Source organism: Podarcis raffonei, chromosome 2, assembly GCF_027172205.1.
Source record: "Podarcis raffonei isolate rPodRaf1 chromosome 2, rPodRaf1.pri, whole genome shotgun sequence".
NCBI lineage: Eukaryota > Metazoa > Chordata > Lepidosauria > Squamata > Lacertidae > Podarcis > Podarcis raffonei.
The window spans coordinates 110,027,941-110,041,453 of NC_070603.1; the positions used below are offsets into that span (position 1 = coordinate 110,027,941).

Here is a 13,513-nt window from a genome sequence, read left to right on the forward strand (position 1 = left end):
TCATCTCAAAAAAGGTTTTGGGTAGTCTCCCATCCTTGGTGACTACCTGCCTTTGTGCCTTGTCCATGTTTGTAGATACTACTCCATTCATGTCCCCCATCAAAATTGTGTTATAATCCAAATAGTCCAATAAAATCTCATGCAACTTTTTAAAGAATTCAGATTTCCCCTCATTCGGTGCATAAATTCCTACGATCAAAAATTTCTCTCCTTGAACTTCAATTGCCAAAAATCTTCCTTGTTCATCTTTAAAAATTAATTTTGGTAATAGTCTCTCCTTTGCATATATCACAACTCCTCTTTTTTTAACTTTATCCGATGAAATAAACTCCTGTCCCAATCTCTTGTTAATGAGTATTTTCCTGTGTAACCTTGTTACATGGGTTTCTTGCAACATAACAATGGAGAGCATATTTTACATTGTCTTTGGGGCCAAGAAACCCAAAGACAATGTAAAATATGCTCTCCATTGTTATGTTGCAAGGATTTTAAGGTACCAGTGACCAACTCAAATAGTGTCCAAGAATTGACAGACGTAGCAGTGGAGAAAAAGAAAGTGATGTTTATTGCTGAGCAATAATTGACCCAGTGGAATCCTTTCCAAAAGACTGTGCCCCGGGCCCTAGCGCCCAGAGGCTTTATACCTGAGTACATACATCATAGATCATGACATAATTGGATACAATTGCAAACGGCAGCAAAAATAAAGCTAATGAGTGCATTCAAGCCTCCCTCTTGATCATGTAAAGAGTTCCCTCCCAACTTCTGCTTTTACAGTTTGAACATGCAGTCTTAACCTTTCCCCTGATTATGGCGAGGAGGGAGAAACAAAACTTAGACGAAAGGAACTTCGAACGTTGCTCCTATGCGGCCATCTTTTACTGGGACATTCTGCGATTAGCATCTTCCTGTTTCACTGCTCAGACCCTGTCTGGACAAGGGGGGGAAATGTGCCAGCACATCAGATTTATTGCTTCCCCCCTTATGTTCAGTGAGATAGGGAGAGAACAAGGAGGGGTACTGGGACAAAGTTTATTTTGGATTTTTCAGATCTAAGCAATTTGCTATTAAGCCAAGCAGAAGCTTTCACGATTCAAACATGGATTATAAAATCATTGTAGAAATATCTGGTTATACATGGATATATAGATAACTGATAACTGATTATATGTATAACCGATTATATGAGAAGCATAAGGGTAAAATTCCTCCAGGTCCTGCTTCATAAATTTTTATTAAAGTAGTTCATTCAGTTACCCAGAAGAGTCATTAGGCTTTTTTTGCTGTAAGCTACTTCATACACTGTAAGAAGTGGGTCATGAAACCCTTGATCCCGCTCCTTAAAATACCGAATGGGACTCCTAAATAAATATGCATAGGCCCAGGCTGCACAAAAACTGGTATTTTGTACTGCAGCCCACATTTCAGAATAACAGATAGGCACCATACTGAGATTTCTGTAACTGCTCCATACAGGGCATGTTCTAAGGCGGTAGATAACATGTATGCAGCAGGTTTACTATGTGCTTTCTGGAGTATGTTTGGGGGCTTTTGTGCTGGCGTGGAGGAAATTTCCTCAACTACAACCCAAAATATCTTATTTACCTACTGCATATTGTCTGCCTCTTAGGTGCAAAAAAAGTGGCAGCCCTAATACCTAGACTGGCCCTTTGCAGGATCACATTCCATGGCTTTCCAATGAAGCTGCATTGAAGAATGTTAATGGATGAGAGAGACTGTTGTTTTTTAAAATGTTTTTATTGAATTCTTGGGTACACCCAGAGTCTTTGTTTTCAAGTCACAGAATCCTTCAAATAAATCAGTCCTATTCAGAGTGAGACAGTACTGTTCTAGGCAATATGGAGTTGGGAGGGGAAAGAAAAGTGTGAAGAGAGAGGGAAGGAAAGCGGGAAAGAAATAAACATTTCATTCATTTCTATAGTATGTGAGCTTTTGTGTCAACGTCAGGTAAACAAGTATTTTATTTTTATTGGCAGTGGGAGAGACCAGAGGGCTCAGGAGGTGGTTGGTTGCAGGATATTCGTCAAAGCAACGCCCAATCTTTGTGTTGTTTCAGAGTGACCCCCAATGGCTGTTCACACATGCGAGGGAGCCATTGCCTGCTGCAGTAAACATGTGGCGACCGTGTGTGTCTAAAATCCCAGGAGGCAGAGACCCAAATCTGTACCAAGACAAGGGGATGGCAGATCTCTAGCTAGGAACTGACCTGTGGGAATGTTTAGAAAGGCAGGAGAGGATATATTATTTGATGATATCCTTACTAACTTGCGTTAACAAGTTCTCTATCTTAGCATAATTCAAACATTCTCCTTTTCAAATTTGCACAGCGGTAAGCTCGTTGCAGGCTCATGTGAGCCTCACTATTTAAGATTCCTAGTAAGATCCCTTGTTATCCATCTTTAAAAGTGTAGACACGACAATCTTATTAAAATCAATATACAGGTAGTTTACTCATTTTCATTCAGTTCACAATTAGATCCCTGAAGGCAGGCTTATATTACAAAAGTATATCTATATATATAAACTATCATATAAAGGAGTTCGTCCCAAGTGATTGCGACTGAGCAGTTACTTCTCCTAACACATAGAGAGAGAAAAATGGAGAAGAAAGAACGAAGTACATGGAGGAGGCAGAGACCCAAATCTAGACTGAGACAAGGGGATGGCGGATCTCCAGCTAGGGATTAACTCCAGCTCCTTCTGCCCCCTGACTAGAAAAATCATGTCCCCCACAAAAAAAGCCCACCCTGAGATTCCTTCCTCTTTCACTCTCCAATTTTACAAAGGCAAACTCCTATTATGCAGCCCTGTATGGAGAAGCTTTTAATGCTGATGTTTCATTGGTTTTTAAAAAATATTCTGTTGGGAACTGCCCTAGTGGCTGGGGAAACCCAGCCATTTAAGCGGGTACAAATAATGTTGTTATATTATTATTATTATGCTTAATTGAATAAGGTTTCCTGGAAGCCGCCGGAGGGGAGAGATGTTCTTGGGCTCCTTGCAGGCTTGGCCACCATGAGGAGACAGTGCTGAGATTCCTGCATTGCAGGGGGTTGGACTAGATGACTCTCAGGGTCCCCTTCCATCTCTAAGATTCTAACAGGGACTAGATGGGCTTGATCAAACTACAGGGGTCTTCATGTGATCTGTGTGTGCATGCAGACGAATGTTTTTCTGTGTGTGTGTGTGTGTGTGTGTGTGTGTGAGAGAGAGAGAGAGAGAGAGAGAGAGAGAGAGAGAGAGAGAGAACCTTCAGGGAGAGGCCCCTGTCTCTTACTTGCAACTAGGATGAATCAGCTGCAATACCCCCACACTTGACCCACCGCTTCCCTGCCTGCTCTCTCTCCACCCCCAACTCCAATTCCATGGGTATTGCATTGCATTGCACAACCCCCCCCCCAAAGCTTGCTGCACCCCGTGGCGCTTTGCACTCACCCGATTCCTTGCAGGACAAGGGCAGAGCACGAGGGCAGAGGGGGGCCGGTCAGCTGTTCAGCTTAAGCCCCACCCCCTTTCCCAAGTCAGTATCGAGCAGCAGCACCCTCCCCTCTAGCAGCTTGCACTCTCTGGCTTTAACCCTTAAGGCAACGAGCATCTGTTCCCTATGCTCGAAGCCCAGGTTCCCTCCCTCCTCTCCCCATTGGCTGGGTACTGCAATTATCCCGCCCCCGGAAATATCCTGCCTCCCAGGCGGGGGCTCCCATTCCCATTTTTCTCTCATATTAATCTTCTTAACACTCAGTACCTCTAGCGGAGATAACCAATGTGGTGTTTTTGGTTCTAATATATTTTTATATCTTTCCCAGACCTCTATTAGTGGACCTCTGAAAATATGGTTCCCAAATCCTTTGTGAACCCTTTTTTTATCACACCATAGATACGCATGCCACCCAAATCTGTTGTCAAAACCCTCAAGATCTAGTAACTCATTGTTTTCTAACTTTATCCATTCCTTTATCCAGCATATACATGCTGCTTCATAGTACAATCTCATATCTGGCAGGGCGAAGCCTCCTCTTTCTTTTGCATCCGTCAATAACTTAAATTTTATTCTCGGCTTCTTCCCCTGCCAGATATACCTTGAAATCACTCTTTGCCATTCTCTAAAAGTTCCTGTACCCTTTAATATGGGTATAGTCTGAAATAAAAACAACATTTTCGGTAGCACCGTCATCTTTATCGTAGATATTCTTCCCCAGAATGATAATTTCAATCTGGCCCACACCTCCAAATCTTTCTTAATTCCTTTCCAGACCGGGATATAATTATTTTGATACAAATCAATATTCTTAGGTGATAACCAAATTCCCAAATATTTAACCTTTTTCACCGCCTCTATCTCAGTTCGTTGCTGCAACAAATCAATCATACTTTGTTCCATATTTTTTACAATAATTTTGGTCTTTCTCTTATTCAGTCTGAATCCTGCCACCCTTCCAAATTGTTCCATTTCATCTAGTACCTCCTTCACACTTTCTAATGGTTCTTCCATAGTCAGTACCAAATCATCGGCAAAGGCTTTAACTTTATACTCATTTTGACCTACTGTTACCCCTTTTATTTGCTTGTTTTGTCTAATTGCATTTAGGAAGACTTCCAGAACCGTTATAAATAACAGTGGTGATAGTGGGCAACCTTGTCTTGTTCCTTTGGATATTTGAATATCTTCTGTAATAACATTATTCACAATCAATTTTGCTCTCTGCTCCGTATAGATTGCCTTTATACCATTATAGAACTCTTGTCCCACTTCCATATATTCTAAGTTTTTCAACATAAATTCCCAAATCACGTTATCAAAGGCCTTTTCTGCGTCTACAAACATTAAAATTGCTTGTTTATCGCTCCTATCAGACAGATATTCTATGACATTAATTATATTTCTTACATTATCTCTCATTTGTCTGCCTGGTAGGAAGCCTGCTTGATCTTTGTGTATGAGTTTTATCAATATCTTTTTCAATCTCTTCGCAAGAATTCCTGCAAAGATCTTATAGTCTGTATTTAATAATGAGATAGGCCTATAGTTTTTAACTTGAGTTAAATCCGAGTCTTGTTTCGGAATTAATGTAATGAACGCTTCTTTCCACGTTTCTGGAATGTCTCTTTCTTTTAAAATGTTGTTCAAAACCTCAGTCAACGGGGTCACCAACACATCTTTCATTTCTTTATAATAACTCGATGTAAACCCATCCGGACCCGGAGCTTTCCCTCTCTTCAACTCCTTTATCACTTCCTTTACTTCTTCTTTTCCTATTGGGGCATTCAGCTGGTCTTTTTGATCTGTCGGGATCTTCCGCACCATTTTCTCTTTTAGGTATCTTTCTATTTTCTTCTTATTGTTCCTTTCTTTATTTTTATATAACTGTTTGTAAAATTCCAAGAAACCTCTCCTTATTTCTTTCGGATCAGCTGTCTCCTGTCCATTTATCTTGATTTTATTGATTGTACTCTGCTCCTTTCTCTTTTTCAGTTGCCACGCAAGCCATTTTCCTGATTTGTTTGCAAACTCAAAGTTTTTTTGTCTTAACCTTTTAATGTTCCATTCAACTTCTTTGTTTATTATCATTGCAAATTGAGTTTGTAATGTCCTTATTTCCCATTCCCGCCCCTGCTGCCCAGGGTCGCTGCCACCATCTCCAGAATTTCGGATGAGTGCAAAGCCAGCGGCGGGGAAGGAGGGGAGGGGCTTGGCAAGGGGTGGGGGTCCAGGATGAGAAGCCCCGGGACGGGGAGAAGAAGAGAAGGGAGGAAAGGGAGCTGTTCTTTTTAATGGGGCCTTGAAGGTGGGCGGGGGGGGGGGGTTCCGTTGTGGAAAGAGAGAAGCTTCATAGAATCATAGAATTGGAAGAGACCACAAGGGCCATCGAGTCCAACCCCCTGCCAAGCTTCTTCCTGCCCGGATCTGGTGCAAAGGGAGTTGCAGGGAATCGGGAAAGGGGAGAGGGTTGGGCATTGCTGGCAAGGCATACAATAGTAGTAATAATAGTAATAATACTATGATATTTATACCCCCCCACCCATTTTCTGGATTTCCCCAGCCACTCTGGGCGGCTTCCAACAAAATAAGAAACACCAAAAATATCCAAACATCCAAGTCTTCCGTTTTGTAGAGGAGATGGGGACATGGAAGGGGCTTTGCAAGGGGTGGGGGTCCAGGATGAGAAACCCCTGGACGGGGAGAGGCGGCCTGCACAAGTTCCAGGCGGGGAGAAGAAGAGGAGGGAGGAAAGGGAGCTGTTCTTTTTAATGGGGTCTTGAAGGTGGTGGTGGGGGGGTTTCCGTTGTGGAAAGAGAGAAGCTTCCTCCTGCCCGGATCTGGTGCAAAGGGAGTTGCAAGCAATGAAGCGGGAAAGGGGAGCGGATTGGGTATTGCAGACCAGGCTCGCCATAGTAATAATAATATAAATAAATACATGATATTTATACCCCCCCCCCATTTTCTGGGTTTCCCCAGCCACTCTGTGCGGCTTCCAACAAAATAAGAAACACCAAAAACATCCAAACATCCAAGTCTTCCGTTTTGTAGAGGAGATGGGGACATGGATTGCTGGATGGCAGAGGGAGAAAGAGGAAAAGATGGGGAGGAAAACAAAGGCAGGGGGGTCCTGGCAGGAAGAGGGAAGGGGTGAGGCCTTCTCCAAAGCAGCTCTTTGTTCCTTGAACTCCTTGCATAAAGTAGTGGGGGCAGGGCGGATTGAGGTTTGATGAGGCCCTAATCTACTGGAGGTCATGGGGCCCTTTATATGTCCAGCTGTCCTTTGTCAACCACAAATTGTCGCTGTTTTTTGTGTTGAATATAGGCTGTATGGTAATTTATGGACCTAGGTATCTAAACCATTTGCACATATCAGAGTATGTATTTTCTCAAAGTAATTGTTGAACTGAAATACAATTACGAAGTATATTAATAGTGAAATAATTATTAAGCTCTAACTTAAAATGGTTTTGTTATTCATAGCAAACTTAATAATGCAAACACATTGGCATTTGGCAATAACAAAAGTTCCTTTAGAAACACAGTTTACAAAGACTCCTAATCTAGTCCTAGAAACTTGCTATAATAATAGCTGTAAATATATGATGCAAACTACTAATAATTATAAATAGCATTATTAATATGAAATTAATTGTTATAACCTGTACAATGCAGTTGTAGTTAATACAATGCATTTTTTTATATAGGTGTCAATATTACCATAATAGTCCACATTCTTCATTGGGACAGCAGACCTTTGTACCCTGTTACACTTAGTGAGTGTAAAAGACAGTATTTCTAGTACTATGTCGGATTTAAAAATAATACCAATACTACACACACCTGTACATAAAAATTAATTTACAGGACTAATTGTATTAATGCATCTACCCAATACCCATTCAACTGTATAATTTTATCATGATTCATTGTGTACTGTGTATAAAAACAGTACACAAACATGATCTAAATTACAATACTTTCCTTCTTGCCTTGCCAAAGCAAAGTCACTGATGATATCATCAAATGATAAACTGCTTAGCTTGTCACTTTCTATATACATGAGGCTGAAGTAATTTCTCTTGAGACATTGTTGTTCGAAATTCGTTTTTTATCCTCTTCAGGTCGAGAAACAGATATTTACAAATGGCAATTTGCAATCATCATTCAAAGGAACATTCTCAGAATTGCTTCTACATTAGGGAATGCTGATTGGACATTGTTGTTGTTCTTTAGTCACTTAGTCGTGTCTGACTCTTTGTGACCCCATGGACCAGAGCACGCCAGGCACTCCTGTTTTCCACTGCCTCCTGCAGTTTGGTCAAACTCATGTTAGTAGCTTTGAGAGCACTGTCCAACCATCTCGTCCTCTGCATATAAGTTAAATAAGCAAGGAGACAATATACAGCCTTGTCGTACTCCTTTCCCAATTTTGAGCCAATCAGTTGTTCCATATCCAGTTCTAACTGTTGCTTCTTGTCCCACATAGAGATTTCTCAGGAGACAGATGAGGTGGTCAGGCACTCCCATTTGCGTAGTCAATGAAGCAGAAGTAGATGTTTTTCTGGAACTCTCTAGTTTTCTCCCTAATCCAGCGCATGTTTGCAATTTTGTCTCTGGTTCCTCTGCCCCTCCAAAATCCAGCTTGTACTTCTGGGAGTTTTTAGTCCGCATACTGCTTAAGCCTGCCTTGTAGAATTTTAAGCATAACCTTGCTAGTGTGTGAAATGAGCACAATTGTGCAGTAGTTGGAGCATTCTTTGGCACTGCCCTTCTTTGGGATTGCGTTGTAGACTGATCTTCTCCAATCCTCTGGCCACTGCTGAGTTTTCCAAACTTGCTGGCATATTGAGTATAGCACCTTAACAGTATCATCTTTTAAGGTTTTAAATAGTTACGCTGGAATGTCATCACTTCCACTGGCCTTATTATTAGCAGTGCTTTCTAAGGCCCATTTGACTCCACTCTCCAGGATATCTGGCTCAAGGTCATCAGTCACACTATCTGGGGTGTATGGGACATCCATATCTTCCTGGCATAATTCCTCTGTGTATTCTTGCCACCTCTTCTTAATGTCTTCTGCTTCTGTTAGGTCCTTACCACTTTTGTCCTTTATAATGGTAATCTTTGCATAAAATGTTCCTTTCATATCTCCAATTTTCTTGAACAGATCTCTGGTTTTTCACATTCTATTGTTTCCCTCTATTTCTTTGCACTGCTCGTTTAAGAAGTCCCTCTTGTCTCTCCTTGCTATGTGTTGGAAGTCTGCATTCAGTTTTCTGTATCTTTAACTATCTCCCTTGCATTTTGCTTGCCTTCTGTCCCCCGGGAGGGAGAGGCTGCAGGGGCTAAAAGGGAAGCCAAAACAGCGAGCGGGATCCATCCTGCTTGCTGCTTTGGCTTGCTCCATAGCTGCGCGCAACCCCTCCGGCAGGGAGAGGTTGTGCGCAGCCTGTACGCTGCTCTTTGGGGCTGGGGGGGAATTTTTTTTCTCTTGATTTCCCCCCCTAAAAACTGGGTGCGCCCTATGGTCCGGTGCGCCCTATGGTGCGAAAAATACGGTATGTTTTATTGATTTAATATGCTGTAAACCGCTTTGAGGTTTTTCTTAAAAATATAAAGCGGTATAGAAATGAAATAAATAATAATATAGAGCAGGGATATCCAACATGGGGTTGTTCAGATGTTGGGGAACAACTCCCATAAGGCTCAGCCTGTATGGCCAAGATTGATGCGAGTTGTAGTTCAAAAACTCAAGGGTGGAAAATCTCATGTTTCTTACAACTTTTCATTATGAATAATTATAGGTAAAACTTTTGTTGATACAGAGCTCATTTTTAGCTTCCAGGAGCAGCTCATCACTTCTGCTTAATAAACAAACCCAAATATATTGAAACACTTTACATTAAAACCAAATTTCAGAACAGAGACAGACATAAACTTTTTTTAAAAACACACACCCTTTTTTTTACTTTACAAACCATTATCTTCTCAATCCAAGATTTGCTTTTCATGTGTATAAAAATACTTTGTTAGCAAGGGGGTACAGAAATAAAAAAAAAGCTACAATGAAAGCATTATCAGCATTTAAAAATAAATGCTAGTGGATGTTCAAGGCATTGAGTTACAAATTAAGGCAAAGATCAACCATTGCTAGGTAGAGCCTGGAGACATAATCCTAGAATCAACCCCTGCCCCCCCCACAGCCCGCTTTTGCCTGTAAATGTACTTGATTCAAAGATCACATAAATCATATTTTTTGTCATTAATTCTGATGGGTGGGGGCGAGTTAAAAGTCACCCACCACATGGAGATATATTTGGGTTTGAGAGGCAGGTGGTCCACTGCTGGACGGCCATCTTGACCAGAATCTTTCTCAAGGCCTTGTCTTCTTCAGCCCAGGTAGGCCTTGGAATTCAGAATGCTTTGGAACTGAATTGACGCGACAGAAGCAAGAGGATGGGCAATGAATTCTGATTGCTTGCTTGGAACAGAAATGTATTTGGAAGACACTGTGCTGAAGAGGTATATTTGCAAAAAGCAAAAAAACCTCACAGCCCACTCCACCAATTATCTAGGCTGCTACCTCTTTAAAATAGTTCTTGCTTGTGAATCAAAGTTAAAAATCCTATACTTTAAAAAGCACTTGGGCAGAAGTTCTGTAGCAAAAAATGAATTGAAAAACCCAGTTCTAATGCTCTTTTGTTATAAAGAATTTCAACTGAGGCATCTTCTGTGCTTTTTAACAGCTGCAGAATCCCAGTCAGGTTTGCCTGGTGCCCTCTAGGGCAGGAAGGCCAGCAGCAGAGCCCATGACAGACAGAGCCACCCCCTGAGTGGTTGGAAGTAAAGTCAGCCAGTAGGTGGGGAATGGCTGGGGGCAGACTGAGGTTACTGGGGTTAGTGCCCCACTGATTCCACGGGTTCAAGCTTTCCCAGAAATGGGGAACATTTTGTCTGTTGAGCTACCTGCCTGCTGTCTGCAGTTTTAAATCGTAAAAAAGCCTCCTCCAACAACAACAACAACCTGACCACCTCACCTAAATTCCAATTGGTTATCAGTGACTCATTGTTCTTCTTAGCACTAGGGGAAAATCTTTTTGGGCCCAATATATCCCTTTAAGCCTATGCAGCAGGTATGGGGCATCCACAGCCCTCCAGATGTTGATGGCAGCTGAAGTCCATCAAGTTCTGGAGGGCCATAGGCTTTGGAGTTCCACCTCTTTCCTCAAGGATTCCAACCTACTGGACCATGTGGGATCACCATATAGAACTCCTTATATGTGTTCTAAGAGTTGTAGCAAAGTAGGCCTGCTGGAAGCCAGAACTCTTAGGTCCCATTTATAGACCACTCAAGTCCCGAGTGCATAAAAGCAAAAGGAGATATAAGGCATATTGCATCGTTCAGTGCTTAGCATGGGAGAGTGCAAGGTACAAGGCTCTCAGGCCCCAATATACTAGGACACCAGCACCCACATATAAAATTGGGGCCACACCAGTTCAGTTCTTAAGGACGGAGGGGCCATTCTTGTCCAGCTGAGCTTGCAGGTAGAGGTAGTCCTGCTGGTCGAGGTTGTGGGCACAGGTGATGTAGACCGTGAAGAGCAACACGAGGAGCAGGCGTTCAAGGGAGAGGCAGGGAACGGCCCACAGGATGAGGAGAAACCTCCGGTACACAGGGTGGCAAAGGTAGGAGAAGAGGTGGACAGCACGCATGGACTTCACAGCCAAAGGGTCCCCCATGCCCAGGTAGTGGTAGTAAACCTGTGGAACGAAAGAAACGCCCGTTTCCATTGCAGAGACACAAATCTTTTGAGGAAACGACACCATTTTAGACCTGCGTACACATTGGGCATCTACATATTCACAAAGGGGGAATGTGAGATCTGTTTACGTTTTGTTATCTGGACTGCTGAGAAAACATTTAATTGCTTCTGCGGTCACTGCCTTTGCCAAAAATCCCTCAGAATTCTAGAGATGGAAAAAAGATAAAGTCTCTACCAAGGAGGAATAACAGATTAAACTGTTGGGACTATGCCGAAATGGCAAAACTGACGGGAAATTTCAGAAACCAAGAAGACCAGAACTTTGTTAAAGTGGTCTCCAAGATAAATTATAAATTTCCCCCATCCTTTGTTAGATGGGGAAAGTTTATAATTTATCTTGGAGACCACTTTAAACAGACGAAAACACTAGCAGGATTGCAATAACACTCGTAATATAGCAGGTACTGTGGAGATAATGGACTTATATAAAATAGGGACTATTGAAAAAGGTGCAGTAGAAAAGGTTTAATAATAGGACCCACGGAGGGGAAGGTGGGAAGTCCAGAGATTATGAGGAATCTCCAAATGTGGATGTTCTGTGTATTGATATGATCTTATAGGTTTAAAATCAAATAAATATCGTTGTTATTATTATTAAAAATCCCTCAGAATTCATCCAAATCCAATGCACCCCCCTAACTGCTATCACTGTAAAGCCAGAGCACATTAAGAGCTTCCAAGAGAGAGGTCATGGCTTCCAAATTTGCTTCAACCCTGGGACCTCTCTTTTTAGAAATATTTTACAGCAGGAGGAAAGATCTTCTATCACCCTCATTGGTTGGGTCATTCAGCCTCGCTGAGCTCAGCCACCAAATACCGGACGGTGGCCTCTCTAGATGGGAAAAGGGAAGCTGCGCGGTACCTGTTTGACCCCCATCAGCTCTGCGTAGTCAAAGATGAGGAGGATGCTAAAGATGACCAGCCAAGCAATGAAGTGGAGGATGAAGCAGATGAGAGGGACCCAAGTGACCCACGGCTCCCTGCTCGTATTCCAGAGCACAGGAGCATCCTGCACAGGCTGCCAGTACCTCATCAGCAGCTAGGTGGGAAGGAAAAGGCGCATTAGATAGAAGTAGATTCTCCTGCAGGCACACGTCTCATATGGCTGCATTTTGGGACTCCTAAACTGCGATCACATTGTAGAAAATCCAATGGACGTGCAGGCATTAGCCAAATCATACAAATCATATCCACACTGGGTTGTTGTTTTTAAATTGTGCAAGATTCTAGTTCTCATCATTGCAATGATGAATTTTGCTTCACAACATAATGAAGGCTATGCTGAGTTAACGGTGTGAGTTTGGGAGCTCCGTGCTCAAAATAAACTACCAAGGAGCAAAGACTTAATGCTGAAATTGGAGGATTTGCTTTGGCAATAACAATTCCATGAAAGTGCAGAGTGTGAAATCTAAACGACATCATGCCAGGAAGATTTATTCTGCATTTTGAGTTTAGCATTTCTGACTTGGCTCAGAATTCACTCTGAGTTGCTCTGTTATCTTGCCTGTGGGACTTCTTCCTCCCCTTCAGTCCTCTCCCCCCATTTTGGTGCCCCAAATTGATACCCCTACCTGGAGAGTCAGCGCTGTGCAGAAGACATAGAAAGATCTCTGTAACAACATCTGGTCCAGTGTTTGACTTGCTGAGCAGCCATGAGGCTGTGCTGCAGGTTGAAGAGGACAATTAAGCCCACGTCCACCATTAGTGGCCGCAGAATCTTGGGATCCCTCAGGGCAGCTTCCCATTGAAGATTAGGAGCAGCATCTGCAAAGAAAAGAGGTTCGCTCAAGGTGAGGCCTAGTGCATCCAGCAGGGGGCTGGCAGAGAATCTCAGATAGTAGCCCAGAAACAGATCCCAGAGACAAATTGTTCTCTCTCTCCTTCTCTCTCTCATCATCTTAAAACAATCCTTCCACAAGCTGGTGTTCTCTGGATAGCTCCGTTAGTTAAAGCGTAGTGCCGATGGTGCTAAGGTTGCAGGTTTGATCGCCATGAGGGACAGATCTCCCAGAGATATCATATGTAGAGAGAACTTGAGGAATTGTAACTCTTTGAGGGAAATAAAGAATTTAAGGGTTGCTATGTGTCCTCTTTTTTGAGGGGTAAAATTTCTGTCCCAGTGGATAAATTTGCTAAAATCTCTCTGGCTATACTTTCTGGATGAGATATAGACATAACTGATGGTGGA

General features: G+C 42.4%; 1 long non-coding RNA gene and 1 pseudogene across 1 annotated transcript; both read right to left on the reverse strand.

The window, feature by feature from the left end:
• Positions 1-542: 542 nt before the first annotated feature.
• Positions 543-1,484, reverse strand: LOC128408643 (uncharacterized). The gene is made up of 2 exons (XR_008329140.1): positions 1,445-1,484; positions 543-1,410 (listed from the first exon to the last, which is right to left on the reverse strand). It is a non-coding gene; the product is annotated as an uncharacterized LOC128408643 (long non-coding RNA).
• A 9,515-nt stretch (positions 1,485-10,999) lies between these two features.
• LOC128408743 (nurim-like) lies at positions 11,000-13,084 on the reverse strand (annotated as a pseudogene).
• Between the last annotated feature and the right edge of the window lie 429 nt (positions 13,085-13,513).